General features: G+C 42.5%; 1 protein-coding gene across 14 annotated transcripts in view; it reads left to right on the forward strand.

Annotated features, from left to right (window-relative positions):
• The window catches only part of syngap1b (synaptic Ras GTPase activating protein 1b), a 217200-nt gene that overhangs the window by 37624 nt on the left and 161490 nt on the right, over positions 1-18086 (forward strand). For 2 of the 14 annotated variants that reach the window (XM_078171415.1, XM_078171416.1), the window contains exon 2: positions 4012-4227. The exons of the other annotated variants lie outside the window; for them this stretch is intronic. The gene's annotated coding sequence lies outside the window, so the exon portion shown is untranslated. The remainder of the gene's footprint in view (positions 1-4011; positions 4228-18086) is intronic. 14 annotated transcript variants of the gene reach the window in all.

Here is an 18086-nt window from a genome sequence, read left to right on the forward strand (position 1 = left end):
CCAGCTCATTCAGAATCTGGGGAGAAATCCTCACCACATTTAATTTTAAAGAGAAATACTGCGTTTAACATGGACTTTGCAGTTTCTTGAGCATTTTAACAATAAAATCAAACATCTTAATGTGTTGTTTTCTTTGTGTTTTGTATTTAAAACTTACATTGTGGCATATTCTGGCAACTAAATGCAAATGAATGACAGGGACATCTTGAGGTTGTTTGCGCTACTACTGGCTGCAGTTGCCTCTCCACACACAAGTGATGAACATGGACGAACACCAAAGTACCAAACACAAAAGTTGAACAGATGGAGCCATTTGTATTTATTGTTCATTGTGTAGTTATTATTAGAGATCTGTTAATCCAGACATGTGTGCCTGTGTAAAGCATTAAAATTTGGCAGGGAGATCAAGACATGAGCATAGAGAAAGGAAGGAAAGGCCATATATAAGAAAAAGGGAGAGATCAGACTAAAAGTCAGGTAGGTACATTTGAATTTAGATTCGGAGAGGCAGGAGAAAACTTCACAGGGAGCTAGAAATAAAAATAGAAGAGTGTGAGAGAAGATGGAGGAGTGAGAGGGAACAGGAGAGAGGTGAATGGTAGAAATGTGATTCTAGGACAGATAATTTAGTTTTTTTAAAATCCCAGATAGAGGAATATTGAGGATGAAAGGATGGAAGAGTGACAGCGTAAATACAAAAGGGGGGAGTGGGAAGGCGCGGCGATAGAGATAAAAGGTTCACAGGGGGGTATAACAGAGAGGGCTACATCCAGTAAGAAGAAGAAGCCAGAGAGGGAGCCAGAGAGCGAAGGGGTGGGGGGGCTGAGAAACAGATGGGCAGAAGGAGGAGGGGAGACATAGATGGGAAAGAGGATGGAAGGGGTTATGAGATGAGGCTGCCAGGAGTTGGTGTCGAAAGTTGGACTTGACTGGGATTCATGGCGAGATGATGGCCACATCGATTCCCCCCTCCCCCATCAGACATATTGCATTTTGTTTTTGTATCTCGAGGTCAGCTCATGTATGGCGCTGACATCTAGAGTACATCTGATCACCCTGAGTTCTGCTGCTTGGAATAGGTTGAGATTTTGTCAAGTCCATCTTCATAGAATGCTCACTTGCCATATGTAAGCTGAAGTAGTTGTCGCTGTAATTATTATTTCTCCTCTCTGTACTGGCTGTGAAACAATCCGACTCTTAAAGGTCCAGTGTGTACAATTTAGTGGCATCTAGTGGTGAGGTTGTAGATTGCAACTAGCTGAAACTTACCCCTTGAGCCAAGCGTATGGTGGCCAACGCAAAACCACAAATGGCCCTATCTAGTGCCAGTGTTTGGTTTGTCTGTCCTGGGCTACTGTAGAAACATGGCAGACTCAATAGGAGAGGACCCGCTCCATATGTAGATACACACAGCTCATTCCAGGGTAACAAACACAATAATTCCTACTTCCAGGTGATTATATGCTAATGAAAACATAGTTATGAACATATACTCCATTTCTGCTAATAGATCCCCCTAAATCCCACACACTGGACCTTTAAATGCAAATATGTGATCTTCACCTGAAGCCAAAATGGTGGTTCAGGAGTCTGAGTTAGCTAAATCAAGTTGCTATCTTTTAAAATGATGGCCTTATCAGTTGCCAGTTTACGTTGCACTCCTATAACATTGTTGGACTCATGGTGGACAATTTAAATGTCTGTTAGTCTTCCTTTGCCTACAGTGCAACTTGACTGCCAACAGTTTGGCAGATTTGGGTATGTTATGCTAGTAGCAACTAATGCAGCCTTGAGTTACTGTCATCAAGTAGAGATGAGGAGGCTATAGAGGCCTGGTGAGCTCACTTTTCTGTAACTCCAGACCCCCCAGATTTTTTCATTCTTTAAATAAAATGCTGCAGGAATGAGTCTCAAAACCGGGAAAGTTGGCATAGAGTTAGCATTTTAGCACTCCGGTTTCCTCGTCTTGAAGTCACTAGGTTTATCTAATGGATTTTATGTTAGATGAAAAGGTCTGTGGTTAACTCAAACTTAGGAGACTGTCACGTTTTGTTCCATGACATGAAATGCGAGAGTAAATATTCTGCTTGAGAATTTTGAAGCTTAGGTGTCTGAGAAAAGGCGGCTGCTCACAAGTGGCTAAATGAGACAGACACTGGTGTTCTTTTGTGAAGTTTCTCTTGTTTTGAACAAAACGTCTACGTGTCTCAAACTTTAGTTCGCCACAGAGTTTATTTTCGGCATAATCCAAAATCCAATGGAAAAAGTCACATGGGCTTTTTGATGAGGGAACCAGGGCAACGATGACCTCTGCGTCGCCCTATAATCTTGAATGGCTAAATGTGACACTGGCGGTTATAGGTTTGTACCAAAATAGTCACGTAATATAAAACTATGCTATGCTCAACCATGTTTTGCCGTCATTTACAGGTGCACTGCCTCTGTCCTCTGCTGTCTATGACACGGGTGAGCACACGTACATTACCAGATACAGGTGTCGTATTAGTGCTCCAAAACTCTATTGCTCCTAGTTTTGCGGCACTGTTTACCATACAGGACATCCGCTAATCCGCTTAACTCTCACTTGCCGGTAGTCTACCAAAAAAGGGATGATTGCAGTAGAGAATGAGAAGTCTCATGAGTTGATTGAAGTTGATTAAAATGAAGTGTCCAATGAAGTGTCCAATACCTCTACAAACCTTTATAAATTTACTTTTATTTTTGATTTTTGAAGTAGAATTTGAGAGCAAGATTACTGAATTATATTCAGGTTTGAAATGATGAACTGTTGATTGATATATTCAAATAATTTTGCCTCAATTTTTTTCATCTACAAGTCCCCTTGGCCACTGAGTCAAAACATTAGTTTCGGCCGCTGTTCACACAACTACGTCTGTAACTTTTTATGTGAACAACTGGTTGCAAAGCTATGAATTCCCTTGAGGACACTATCTTTAAGTGTACGCTTTTATATACTTTTGTATAATTTATCGTGTGTTGCTCTTCTTTTATAACAGCAGGCTTTTCGCCCCACCGTTAAGCGTAGCCATTTTGAATACATATAAACACTTTTTGTATGAACTAGTTCATTCCAGCATACACCGGCCTTTACAGTGTAGTTGCTTTAGGAATGGATCACTTCACAGCCAGAATGGAGAGGAGGAGTGATTACAGCGACCAAGTGCTCTCTCAGCGTGCATGTGAGTGTTGTATTTGAGACCAACTTGATAAAATCCGAGCCTATCCAACACACAGCTACTCTGAGTGTAAAGACACAGATTAATTCCTGCAGAGCGATACATTGATGGTATATTTGGTACCTTTTGATGTGTTTGACAATGTTGCAGAGCTTGGATTACTGCATGCATACTCAGTGCCAACTTACGCTCACGGTGTGTGTGTATATATAGTTAGAGATGGAAAGAGAAAAGGAGAGGGGGAGGGATGGAGAGACAGAAACAGAGAGAGTAAGAGAGTGAGAGGGAGGTACAAGTCAGTATTTCATGGATGGCTGTGTTGCTATGGGAACAAGATGTGGGCTCCCTATTCCCAAAAAAGTGTCCTCCTTCCTTCCTCCCTTCCTCCCTTCCTTCCCTCTTTCCCTCTCTCTGTCTCTCATCACTTCATTTCTCTCTTCTTCTTCTTCTTCTTCTTCTTCACGGCATCCACAGCATCTACACCTCTCTCTCCTCTTCCCTTTCCCCCCCGATCACATCCCACCACATGCCTCCTCTCTCTCTCAATCTCTCACCCTCTCCTCTGTCATCCATCCTTTTCCCCGCCCACTCATTCACCTCTCTCTCTCTCTCTCTCTCTCTCTCTCTCTCTCTCTCTCTCTCTCTCTGCCCATTCTCTTCCTCTCCTCTTCTTCACTCTTCCCCGTTTCCCCTCTCTGTCCTCCCCTCTCCGTCTCTCTCTCTGTGCATCCCTCTTTTTCCCTGTCTCTCTGATCCCTCTGTCTCTTTAACACTCACTTATATTCTATTCTTTTCTCGGTTGTCATGGCAATAGGCTGGGGGCGTGAGGGAGCGAGCGCGAGCAAGCGAGCGGGAGTGGGTGTTTCGGAAGTGACATCTCTTGGGCAGTAACCTTGTTTCCTGTGTGGTGGAGTTGGGGGCGGATTCAAGGCGCTAGCAGCGCAGCAACAGTGACGCCGTGTGGACGCTTTGGGTGAGCAATGGGGAACCCGGGATGCGCCGCGTGAGGGCTGGGTGAATGATCTGATAGGTGAGAATACTCTCTTCCCCCTCTCCCACTTTCTCCTTCTCTGCCACACACACATACACACATGTACACGCTCACACATACACACACACACCTGTACCCCCCATCCTCTCCTCTCTCCTTCATGGTTGAAGTGGACTCATTGTAGTAGGTGAAATTAAAAAAGGATCAAAGCCTGGTTTCATCCAGCAGTTTGACTGAATGGGAAGGGCAGTGTTTTACATATTTATTGCTCTCGGTCTACACACAAACAACACAAAACCACACGCACATGTAAGCGCACACATGCATTGACAAACACATACATTTCTTTGCATTGCAGTGGCAGCTGGTGAGCGCAAAGGCAAGTCTTGTACACTTAAAGACAGTGTGGCTACAGTTATTAGCAAGTGGATTTAGAAGCCTGGAGCTCTGTAGTAACCACGAAGAGAGTGTACAGTACTTAGAGAAGGAGTATAGTGTGGAGGTGAGGTTTGTTCTGTTCCGAGAGAAGGTGGATATAGTACAGGAGAGGAAGATGAGGTGCTGATGGAAGGTAGTATCAGCGCTCAGGACAAGGAGATGCATACACAGGGGGTGCACTGTGACTGCACAGTTTATTTAAGTAGTAGTAAGTGTGATTGGAGGTTTACTTTAAAGCTGCATTAAATAATTGTTTTGGCCACTTGGGGGCAGGAGATCTCCACACCAAGCTGAAAAACCTGACATATTTTCACCTTATAATGAGCATTCATTCATTTTCCGTAACCGCTTATCCTGTTAGGGGTCACTGGTGTGCTGGAGCCTATCCCAGCTGACACTGGACGAGAGGTGGAGTTCAACCTGGACAGGTCACCAGACTATCACAGGGCTGACACATAGAGACAGACAACCATTGACGCTCACATTCACACCTACGAGCAATTTAGAGTCACCAATTAACCTGCATGTCTTTGGACTGTGGGAGGAAGCTGGAGTACCTGGAGAATCCCCCACCCTGGGTTCGAACCCTCTGCTGTGAGGCAACAATGCTAAGCACTCCCCCACTGTGCCGCCCTGTGTTAGGAGGCAGTTGTGTTTATGGCAGACAGATGAATTTAAATCCAGTATTTACTCATTGTTTTTAGGTTTGTTTTGGTTGCTGGCAAAAAGAAAGGAGAGATATCAGGCTGTTTAGCTGCTAATTACTCCACGATGTTCACAAGGCTAGTCACTGACTTTTTCGTCGCCATTCGGAGCAGAGCAGAGCAGGTAGAGTACGCATTGTTTATCAGGGCATTCTTTGATTGAAATGGCTGAAATTTACAGGCTGTAAAATTTAAACAATGAGGCTAAAATTAGGGATGTGCTGATGTAATGCAGCAGATCATTAGCTCCAGTTAGCTCCAATACTGACCGTATTAAGGTTCGGGTATAGGCCATGTTGTGATTGAGGGGGCCATGGACATTTTAGTACCATAGCAATCCTTGATCTTATGTTACCTACATAAAATTAGAATTAGTTTTACACAGTGAAGTGTACAGATTTAAAGTTTGGGAAAAAAGAGTGCACTAATATCACATTTGTCAGGCTGCAAGTAAAGATTATTTTCATCATTGATTAATCTGTCAGTTATTTTCCTGATTAATCAAAATAGTCGTTAAGTGTCAGAAAATGGTGAAAAATGTCCTTAAATGACCTGTTTTGTCCAAAGCCCAAACATATTCAGTTTACTGTCATAGAGGTGTAGAGAAAGCAGAAAATATTCACATTTAAGAAGCTGGAATCAGTGAGTTTTGACTTTTTTTTTTTAATACTCAACCAGTTAATCGATTGTCAGATTAGTTGTCAATTAATTCTATAGTTGACAACTAATCAATTAATCATTGCAGCTCTATGCATTAGTACTCAGAATTGGCAGGTACCTTGAGTTGAGGTATCTGATTTGGTGTCATGGTAGGAAAAGTTGGATGGGTGCAAACCTTCTAAAAAGCTAACAGCTGCACAGTCAGGTCATAATTCTCTGTTGGTTCGTCTCTATAAGCCACCGCAGACTGAGGAGTAGAGGCAGATTTAAAGAAATACTCCACCCTACAAAATGACCATTTGTGTATCAGTAAGTCATGTTGTATTACCTTGAATTTGTGAAGAAGACTTGAGGAAGCGAACATATAGATGTATTGATTGATTGGGGACCACATTTTACAACAGCAAAACTATATCAAAACATCTGTTTACAAATTCTCACACAACTTGTGCGGTATAATCCAAGTCTCATTCATCCGGGTAAGGCATGTATTTTTGCTAAAAACCTTACAAAGTTTTCTTCATGAATTCAAGGTAACGCGGCGTGACTATTTTCAATACAAGCAGTCACTCTGTGGGTGAAGTCTTTCTTTAACTTGCAGACCCTGGCATGCCTTTCTTTCAAAGCTAACAAATGCACAGACACATAAAACGTGGGCGTCATGCAGGGAAGTTTTAGCTAACACAGCTTCACAAATATAGGTATTGTAGCTGGCAATTAACACAGTAGGCATTTTAAGTCAGTGGCAATTCTGATAAGTCACTGGAGGTGGTGAGTGATCCCAAAGCCTGACAAAAATGATGTCTGTTTTATATTCATGTTTTGATTTCCTTTTTGTTTTCAAGTAACTAAATGTTATTGCCACAACACTGCATTCCACAGTCAGTGGGACGAAAGACTGTACAGCAGTGACAGTGGTCAAACTGCCTCTTTAAGTTTGTTGAAAAGGATGTGAAGCCATGTCCATCCTCAGGCCTGTGTAAGATGAAGAATGGCAGTGTCTTCCTGTTTCTGCTTTGGATCATCTAACTTTGATAGTCGGGAGAGACACGCTCTGCTGTTTGGGATGAGCACAATCCTGACAACTTAGGCTTCGTTTACATTACAATCAAATGTGACACTTATCTGATTTTTTCAGAGTAGTGTGGACACAGAAATCTGATTTTTCTAATCAGATGTGGGCCACTTTTACATCCAGTCACTGGCTATGTGACAGCTGTGTGAATGGTCATATCTAAATTCATGTGTTTCCTTCCCATACATCCATATTTTTCCCACGTCATACTTGACTGTACAGCTGCTGTGGTAGGCTACCCCAGTTGCCAGCTAACAGAGCCCGGCTGCCAGATGCTTTCTGGCGGGTACAGCTTGCCAACATGCCATGACAGCGATTTCTTGAGGCGCTGACAGAGATATTGGAATACAGCCCTGGACATCCTATGTTTTGGAGGAATTGTTCCTCCGGGAACCCTTCCACATCGCGGCCACACCACTCCTGACTTCTCTCACAGATGCACCCACACCTCTCTCTCGACAAAGGTACTAGTAATAGTTGCTAATAAAGCTTGTGCGCTGAAAGCCCATTTGTGCGACAGCTCACAAACAGTTATCCCGAAAGCAAACGCCCATTGCTCTGAGGGGCAGTTCTCCGAAATATATTATTGGTTGCACGTGAGGCATTTGAGGGCAGGGATCTGTTTACGGTCACTGTTTACGGTTACTGTTTATATGGGTCACTTTTGATAAGAATATAATTAGTCCAGACAGAAAGATTGGATGCGGGGAAATAATGGGAATTGACCATTAAAGCAACACTTACCTTTCTGGAAATTTTACACTTTTCTTTGTTTAGGTTAAAATGCTATTAATAAGCTGATGGCACACTAAAATGTAAGTGGGTTCCACCAGAGATAAAAACTCATAATTATACCCTTCTCATATGGTTCAAAGAAAACTCCGACCAATCATTGCATTCAGACCGAATGCAGTGTTTGGCCGAGCGTCCTGTCTGTCTTCCCCATGTGGAGGCCTCCGACTGACTTAACTGCTCGTGTAACACAACTGGTTGAGTTTTAAAACTCCGGGGTTGCATTTGACTGTCTTGGTTGTAAGGTTACACTCCCTCTCCTCTTCCGTGTCTCTAACGTTACCTTGCTAATACCTACGTCTATCATAGACGGAATGAGGACGTAATGGAGGAGGGGGGAGTAGGCCTTTGGAGGGAGGTGGAGTTGCAGGAGGAGGGGGATGGGACTTTGGAGGGAGGCAGTAGTTGTGGATGTTCAAATGTTTTCTAAGTGCTGTGTGAAATGCAAGAAAAGTAAGAGTAGTTTTAAGCCCTGTAATGTGAATGTAGCCTTAGTATTACTTTACAGTGGTACAATTCAGCTTACAGGTAAGAGGTAACAAAAGATTCGAATTAACAACTTCAAATACAGATAAACCAAATTAAAAATAAAGTAAGATAAAGATAATACCACATGTGCTGATTGATGTCCCACAAATCCAAGTGTGATTTAGTGTGCCTTTATTTACATAGTTTGTACTAGATTTTGGTTTTCTGTTGTGTCATAAAATCCTTAATCAACAGTTGTAGTAACAGGTGTTTGAGCTTCAAATAAATGTGTCAAAGTCCACATTATACACAGTGCAATTACCAAAAAACAAACTAGCCCTCATGGTATGATCATTAAAATAACATTAGCTGTAACTGCAGCAACACAGATACAACTTATCTCCTACTCAAGGCTGACACCGCCTCCGACTCCACCAGTACCCCTGAGTGATGGTAGCCTTTAATTGGCACAAATAAAGTCACATTTTCAAAATAGAGATACCTAATTAAAGCAGAGATCCAACAGAAATGTCTGGTGTAGAGGTAGTGTCATGATGCAAAATGCTGTAATAGCGCTGCTGCTGTCATTTTCATAGCTGAACAACTGGTCGCTTGGTTGATTGCTCGTACCAGCGTACAGTACTTCATCTTCGAGCTATATGGGGAGTAGTCGTGGTGGGAGGTGGTGAGATTGTGAGTGTTTTAAATTGCTCAAGCTGGGTATTGAGTTTTGAAAGCCAGAGGTCTCACCACCCTGTGAGGTAATCGTTGAGTAATTGGTATTGATCAACAAACCTATCAACCCCCCACAGATGTATTTAGGTAATTTTGTGCTATGGAGCAGAAAAATTATACTGATTACCTTTTGATGAAGCAAAGCCTAATTTCTGAATGATAATTGTTGCCAATCTACTACCATGGCCAAAACTAATGTTAGTTTAATGAGCTGGAGTTGCTCTTGCGCAGCATATAGCAGAAGTTGAGGGCATGACCACTGTGCTTGTTCAGCGAGACGCCTCGTACTTCTGGGCCTCTGTGACCCTGCTGCTGACACTTGACATCCCCCCTTTGACTCAGCGCTGACAGCAGCCTACTGTACCGCACATATGCACCACTCTGACTCACAGCTTGTCAAAGTGCAGCGCGGCATCTATTCTTACTACCTTCCGTATATTCATTCTTGGCAAAATAACATCTGTATGCCGTTGGTATATTTTCCAGTGATGTGTTTGAAGGCAATAATATGTGATACTGGTGCAGCTGAGGTCACGGCGATGACATGTGCACTGTGTGGTGCTTTCTTGCCTAGAAAGTAAGATGCTTTGGTTCGCCATGCTTGCAGGAGTACATTATCTGCCCCGGGCGGCCCGGGGATATTGCAAGCTTTATTTTTAGCGCTGTTTTGGAGCCCAGCGATGTGTACAAATCAACATTAGGCCTGTCGGGTTCCAGTAATGACAACGTTGACTAAGGCTGACCAGTCATCCGATTGGTGCATGGGACTCTTCTTTGTAAACTGCTAAGGATGGCAGAAAAAGGAAAAGAGCCCACGGAGAGGGAAGGGGAGAGAGGAACAAAGGCAGAGAGAGGGGAAATACAGAGAGCCGACCATAGAGAGTGAATGAAAGATAGAGTGAGGTAGAGGAAGATGAGCGGAGAAAAGAGGCATCTCAGCATTTCTGCTTGTGCCAAATCGTTACTGTACAGTATATGTGCACCCTGTACGTACAAACGGACAGACAGAAGAATGAGTCTGCTCATTGAAATTCTGTCCACTGCGCTTCACAGGCCCTTAATAGGCAGCCTCGGGGGTGGAGAGGTAGGCCTACAGTAGAGTAGTGCAGATTGGGCTGTGGATGACTCACGCTGCTATCCTCCAGTGAATATCTCAGCATCATGACTTTGCTCTGCACAGTTGCAAAGTTTGGATTCAAGGGCTTAGGTGCTTTTTCGGAGAAAGGGAGAGCATGCCGCACAGTGCTTTATGTCTCTGAAGCCCTGTGATAATGGCCGACGGTTCATAGTGCACTTACTCAGCATCTATCGCATCTGCTTTAAAAGTGTGGCTTCAAGTCGACACACCCATCCGTAGTGAAGAGGAATGCATTAAAGGAGTAGAATAAGTCAGCAGTGATAGATCACCACAGCTCCCCGTCCTCTCTTAATGATAAAATATACGGAGATGCTAACAGCTAGAACATTTTGTTTGATGCAAACTACAACACTTTTACAATTTCCCTTTGCAACAAAAATGTTTTTGCCGTGTATCCTTTGAAGATAACATTTCCAAACAACCCGCTGTGCAACAGCTCAGAGCATATTAATAGAGTGTAAAGCCTTGTACCTTAAAATGCTTTTTCAGCTGTTTATCCACGGTCGTAACAAAAGTTTTGATGAGACACATCTATTCCAGTCGTAATCTTGACACTATATCACACAGTAGTCCATAATATATATTTCCTGATTTTATTGTGAGTGTCCTGTTTGTTAGAGAAAATTGTAATCATCAAATGAGATTAAAATCTGCCATGTTGCTTCCACAAGCATCACTTGGACTTCTTCAGGAATGAAAGAGACCCTCATGGGGGTTAGAGAAACAGTACTGTGTTTTAAAGAAGGTTTTTATTTATTTAAACATATATAAAAAAGGAAAAGCTGACAATTAAATATGATATTGTGGGTTTTTAAAGGGAGGGTGTGAGTAGGGCCTCAACAATTACAATTAGGCCTTGTCTACACGTATACACATGTTTTTAAGAAGCTTAGAGAATTTAAAAAATAATTCTGTACACACGACCTTTGTTTGACAAAATATCTCCGTCCACACCAGAACAGAAAAGCGACTCCAAATGCTCGCCATTAGCTGTCTTCCCCAGTCTTCCCTCGTCACAGGCTTCCCTTGTCAAAACACCTACCGGACATCTCATTAGCTCACTCAAAGATCCGAGTGATGCTCTGGACATGCCAAAGTTTTCCTTCATTCCCACAACAATCCCACTCTGGAAAGTGTCCCACCACCTGCTGATTTAAGTGTGTTGCAGCGAAAAAATAAAATACAACAACAAAAACGTCTTCCAGCTGACAAATATTCCATAGGTTATTTTGTCATCCTGCATGCTTCTGCCTTTCGCGCTTGAATCATCCTTTTGCTGTCTTTTGAAAAATTGTGCACACAAAATCTGAGCGGAGGCTATCGTGACCCGTTAATGCAGCCCCATTACTGTGACCCATATTCATAGCCTCCAGTTTCTGTCCACTCAAATGATTCATATTACATCATTATTTTTTCCAACAACAACAAAAGATGTATCTGTTCATGTGCAACTTTTCGTGACTGGATAGAATGGTAGCTGAGTGTTGTGAGTGATCACCCCACCTCAGAAAGACATCATGGGTTTCTCTGATTCAAGGGTCCTTAGGCAAGACACCAAACATCTCCCTTCCTCCGCAAGATGACAAGTGTGAGTCCATGTATGAAAGAATTAACCTGCTTCATGCTTCACTCCTTTCCATTCCTTGAATCGTCCATATTAATTAGCTGTGCATCTATAATTTAGCGTCTCGATTCATAATTCAAACAGGAACTTGAGAGATCAACTGAGTTGTTATTTTGCCACAATTAGACGATTGCCTGTTGTGCTTTTCTGCTCTGGCTGGGGATGAAGAAGCACCATAGCGTCAACTGTCTGAAAGAATCTAAGAAGTGGTGCAGTAAAATAAGCAGTTATGACATGCTGAAGTGTTGCATTGTGGGCTATGGGTGACTGTTCCTGGCTTACTGTAAAGAGGAGAGAGTGCAGAGCCTCAGTCGGTCAAATAGAGGGTCAAATAAATATCACTTTCCTCTCTCTTGTCTGTGAGCATGTGTGGTTGTATGAAAATGTGGATGTGTGTGTGTTCCAGCCTTGTAGTGCACCCATGTTATAAGTGTGAATTTGGCTTTTCATGGGTGCAGGAGGTGTGATCCACCAGGGGAATGTTACTTTGACTGATACACAAGCACTGCAGGAGTCTTTCCCAACTTGTTTACCCCAAGAATCACATTTCTCCTATTGTTTTGGTATTGTTTTCACTTGGTAAGATCACTTGTTTTCAGTGCAAATTAGTTCAAGAATCTCCCTCTGGACCAGAACATGTAATCTTGATGCTGCTGGAGTGGTGATTTGCCTCATAGGGAGATATTGTTGTCTTTTTTATTTTAAATATTAAGCAACGTTTTAAAGCAGTACCATTGATTCAGCCTTGTTCCCAGCCATATTCCGCTGGACTGTTTCCAAAAGAGTGGAGAGTCTTTGAATTCCACAGGATAAAGTGAGAGAACTGCCTCAAGACGTTTGCTTTTGTATTCGCATCTGAAAACTATAAAATGCTCAGTGGCATAATCTCAAGCATGTGAGGGATGCTGCTGTTCTGTTGCCTTTCGCCTCATGGAAAGGAAGTAGAAATGTCTAAAGCTCAAACAGAGATAATAAATAAGGAGACTTGAGAGGAGGGAGAGGAAATGCAAGGTCAATATTAGAACAACAGATGCATCAAGAGAGGCCTTTAGATTTTGAACACAGACAGAGGATTGTAACCTATAGATAAGTGTTGCAAGTGCACAAAAATACTGTTGACATGATGTTGTGACTGAGAAAAGCCTGGACTTATTACGCTAACTTAGCAAGGACACCGTATATTCTGTATCTGTGGTGTGTTTCCTTAAAGGGACAGTGTTTAAATGGATAGTGCACCCAAAAATGAAAATTCAGCCATTGTCTACTCACCCATATGCCGATGGAGGCTCAGGTGAAGTTTTAGAGTCCTCACAACACTTGCAGAGATCCAAGGGGAGAGGAGGTAGCAACACAACTCCACTTAATGGAGGCTTACGGCGCCCCAGATTCAACCGTCCAAAAACACATAATTGAAACCACAAAATATCTCCATACTGCTCGTCCGTAGTGATCCAAGTGTCCTGAAGCCCCGACATAAAAAGTTGTTTCGAAAAACGTCATATGAACTCTGTTTTTATCCTCATTGTAGCCTGTAGCTCTGACTGCCTCTCTGTACACCGCGCTCACGTGTGTGCGCTTGTGCGAGACCGTGAGACGTGGGCACCACGTTCATGTGTGTTCATGTGCTTCCACTGGTCTGGCTTCAGGACACTTAAATCACTACGGACGAGCAGTATGGAGATATTTTGTGGTTTCTATTATGTGTTTTTGGACGTTTGAATCTGGGGCGCTGTAAGCCTCCATTAGGTGGAGTTGTGCTGCTGCCCACTCTCCCCTTGGATCTCTGCAAGTGTTGTGAGGACTCTCAAACTTCACCTGAGCCTCCCTTGGCATATGGGTGAGTAAATAATGGCTGAATTTTCATTTTTGGGTGCACTATCCCTTTAAGACATAGGGAGATTTAGTGGCATCTAGCAGTGAGGACTGCAGATTGCAACCAGCTGAAACTTCTCCAAATTTAGAATTCCTTCGTTCATTGTTCAGGAGGTTTTGACCGAGAGCTGAATTATCCACTGAGGTCTCTTCTTCTCCAAGACAAAAAGACCAGGTGATTGAAACCGGTAAGACACTGAAAAAAGCAGCTTGACGTCACAAATCTGTGTTTCTGCACATTTCAGACGGACCGCTTGCCCTGCACATGCCTATGTGTGCTTACCATTTTTCTCTGATAAATTAAATGTGTGCTCACCATATTTGTGATCCAAGACGTTCAGGAGGTTTTAACCGGTCGCTCAATTATCCATAAAGGTCTCCTCCTCTCCAAAACAAATGGACCAGGTGATTTAAACCAGTAAAAACACTGCATAAAGCACTTTAATGTTACAAATCAATGTTGGGTCCAACGCTAATTAGCATGTCAAAGACAGGCCACTGGCCCAGCACCTGCTAATGTGTGCTCACCTTTTTTTCCCATGATAACTTAGGATTCAAGACGTTCAGGGTTTTTTTTTTCTGTGAGCCGAATTCCCTGCAGAGGTGTCCTCCTCTCCAGAACAAATGGACCAGGTGATTTAAACCGGTAAAAACACAGAATTAAGCAGCTTCTCCTTACAATTAGCGTTTCTCCGATGCTGTTTGGCATATCACAGATGGCCGTTAGCCTAGCACCTGCTAATGTGTGCTCACCTTTTTTCCCTGATACTATAAGATGCAGATGTTTAAGAGGTTTTTACCAGGAGCTGAATTATCCACAGAGGTCTCCTCATCTCCCAAACAAACAGACCTGGGGATTTAAACAGGTAAAAACACTGAATAAAGCAGTTTCGTATCAAAAAATTGCTGCTTGTCATGGAGGGGCTTCTAACTACAGTGGCTGACACGAAAACGCAAAAATGCAAATAGCCCTATCCAGAGTCAGTGTTTGGTTTTCTGTTCTGGACTACTGTAGAAACATGGTGGTGCAACATCGCACTCTCCATAGACAAGGACCTGCTCCCTACGTAGATATAAAAGGCTCATGCTAAGGTACCAAACACACAATGATTATTTTTTTCAGGCGATTATACACTAAGGAAAACATACTTATTATATTATATTTCACTTCTGCCAATATATCCCCCTGAATCCTACACACTGGAGCTTTAAGTTAAAACATAAATTAAAGCAGTGCAATAAGGCCAGAAAACCTGGACAGTAGTGAAGACAGAAAAGACAAAGTGCTCCATTTACCAAAGGTCCTTAGCCACATATTTTTCACTTAAAACAAAGTGAAACAGCTACCTGGGTAAAAAAAAATCCATATTAATGTCTCCAATACTGTGTGATCAATTTCTTAAATTATCCAAGGCACAGAGCCCTCAGATATAATTTTAATTTTTTTCCACATCTTCTTGATTGATCCTCGGAATTAGGGATAACGTCAAAGATAATTGTGTACCCCCACCGAGGAGATTATGGTTTAGTTTCTCTGTCTGTCTGTCAGCAGGATATCTCAGGAACCTCGGAAACAGATTTCTGTTAAATTTGCTGGACAGGACAGCCTCAGGCGGAGGAGCAGATGATTAGATTTTGGTGGTGAGCTGGATCTAGGACTTCTTCAATTAGACAATTATCATTTTAGCTGTGACTATAAAGCTAACAGAGATAGATTTCACATCCAAAGGGTGTGTTTGCAGAGTCACTATGAAGTGCCTTTATCATATGAATGAAGCCCAAATGTCTCTTTGCCTTTCTCAGTCCTGTGAGACATTACATTTCTCTCAGGACAGTTTGTGTGGATGGGATTGAGGTAAGGAAAACAAGGGCAAGGGAAAATAAGGACATTTCCTCTGAACCAGTGATAGGAAATTATGAGAAGTTAACCTGTTTGCCGTAAATGAAAAATACATATTTTTCCTCTGACCTGTATTTTTATTTATAAGTCTAGATTGTTGCAGAGCGTTGAAGATATCGGCCAAAGAGATGTCTGCCTTCTCTCCAATATAATGGAACTAGATGGCACGCGGCTTGTGGTGCTCACAAAACAATACACTTTAAAAACAACAAAATCTCTTTCCAGAAATCATGACCTGCTCGTTGTGAGCAGCTTCATGTAGGAACTGGGGCAGCTTGATATTAAAAGTGACCGGTATACCGAATTTTAACAGGTGTCCCACTTGACTCAGCAGCAGCCCCTGAGTGGCACATAATGTCCCAACTGAAGACTGGCGTCTGACGATCAAGCATCATTGCGAAATATTGGAGCTCTCTGTCCACACTGAATCCATTAATATGTTCTTCTGTCATGTCATGTAAACAGACCAGGAATATATATGTTGTGTGCTTGAGACTGGAGACGTAACCACTTAAAAGATGCCTGAGTGGCCTATTCGCTGTCTTCCTGTGTTGGTAACATTACTTTTTAATACAAAAAAACCCACATTTTTGGGCGCTGGTGGCTTAGTGGTAGAGCAGGCGCCCCATGTAGGCTACAAGGCTGTTGCAGCAGCGGCCCGGGTTCGACTCCGGCCTGTGGCCCTTTGCTGCATGTCACTCCCTCTCTCTCTCCCCTTCACACTTGTCTGTCCTATACATTAAAGGCTAAAAAGCCCACAAAATCTTAAAAAATGCCCCCACATTTTATATTCTGATATTAATTGGAGTTGACATACAATATAGCCAACAGCAAGTAGCCTATAGCTTGTTAATAGCGATGGTCATTTACCTTACCAGGAACTTTTAGCTGCCCAGTTCTCTCACCAGCCGATTTTCATGTTATTTAGGTCTTTGTTGTGAAATAAGAAGGAATTGTGTAGATAATTCCTCATTTCAGCTTCATGAATCAATGGCGCTTTTAAAGCAAGTGACAGGAATAAATGGAAACACGGCATGCGGCAAAGATTGAGCTCAAAACAGCACATGCAGCTAGTTAGTACACCTCTTTTGTTGGCTTCACATCAAAAAGTTTGTTTTCTCTGCCATGCTTCTTCTTCGTCACCCCAAAAAACACATGAACTTTCAAGTAAATGAACACACCTCTATTGAAATTTGATCTTGGCGCAGGCCTGGGCTCAGCAATAAATTACACACGGCCTGTCAGATACTAGTGGCTCAGGTTGTCTGTTTATGAACATGCTATATTAATCACATTGTCATATTGCTTTTAATAATGCAATACAAGTTAGATTTAGCACCATGATGCCGTCAGCACAGGTTGCTACCTTTTTAATTTGCAAGAATATGTCATAATGCCAAATGCAGGTTCAGCCGGTTTGCATAAAATAACATCTACTGCTAGCTCACCTAGCGCCACTGAGCTAGCTAATGTTACAGCTCAGCCTGGCAGGAGGCGATTAATGTTTGTATCTCGCGCTGTCACAAGCACGAGCCTCTCGTCCATGGGTCAATGCACGCTTCCTTCTGCACAGTGATTCGTTTGGCGGGTGTAGTTTTGTAGAGAGAAAATAGTCCCTATGTAACAGTGCACACAACAAGGTCTGTGGATTATCTTGAGTAACTGGGTCATGATTTCTGGAAAGAGACATTGCTGCTGAGTTTTTCAAATGTATTTTTTTGGCGCTTTGAGCACCACAAGCTGAGTGCCATCTAGTTTTTTATATTGGAGAGAAGGCAGACATCTCTACGGCTGATATCTCCAACACTCGGCAACTCACACCAAAACAATCTAGACGGATTAATAGCACTGCAAATAAGAGGAAAAAATATGTGTCTCTGATTTTGGGCTGAATTGTCCCTTTAAAGGCTTGTATCAGTACAGTATTTTGCCTTTTTTAAAGGAGCCTGTTCACCCTGCTGTGATACAGACACAGAAGTTACCACTGCCTTACCACCAGACTACAGAGCAGCTTCTTTCCTCAGGATGTAAGACTCCTCAACTCATCCTCCGTACTCTCTTGTGTAGCATGAAGGGACTGCTACTCGCATTTTGTTTTGCAACCCTGTATTGCAGCATGACAAACAACAAACCTTGTAACCCTTGGATAGTTTTAGCATTTTGGGAAATATGTTTCCTTGTTTTATTGAGTTTGTTGGATGAAAAGCTCAGTACCACTCTCCACTGTTATATTTTGAAACAGTTAGCTTGGAAACAGGGAATTAGCTAGCCTGGCTCTCTCCAAAGGTAAAAAAAATGTGTACAAGCACCTTTGATGCATAATTTATATTTTGATTTTTAAATGTGAACAAAAGTGGAATTGTAAAAACAAAAGGTTGTGGATTTTTGGGAGGTTATGTGCTGGACTATCCTGCCTTTTGGCCAGAGCCAGGCTAGCTGTTTCCAGGCTAAGCTAAGCTAATCATTTCCTGGACGTAGCTTCATACAGGGAC

Source organism: Epinephelus lanceolatus, chromosome 10, assembly GCF_041903045.1.
Source record: "Epinephelus lanceolatus isolate andai-2023 chromosome 10, ASM4190304v1, whole genome shotgun sequence".
NCBI classification, from domain to species: domain Eukaryota; kingdom Metazoa; phylum Chordata; class Actinopteri; order Perciformes; family Serranidae; genus Epinephelus; species Epinephelus lanceolatus.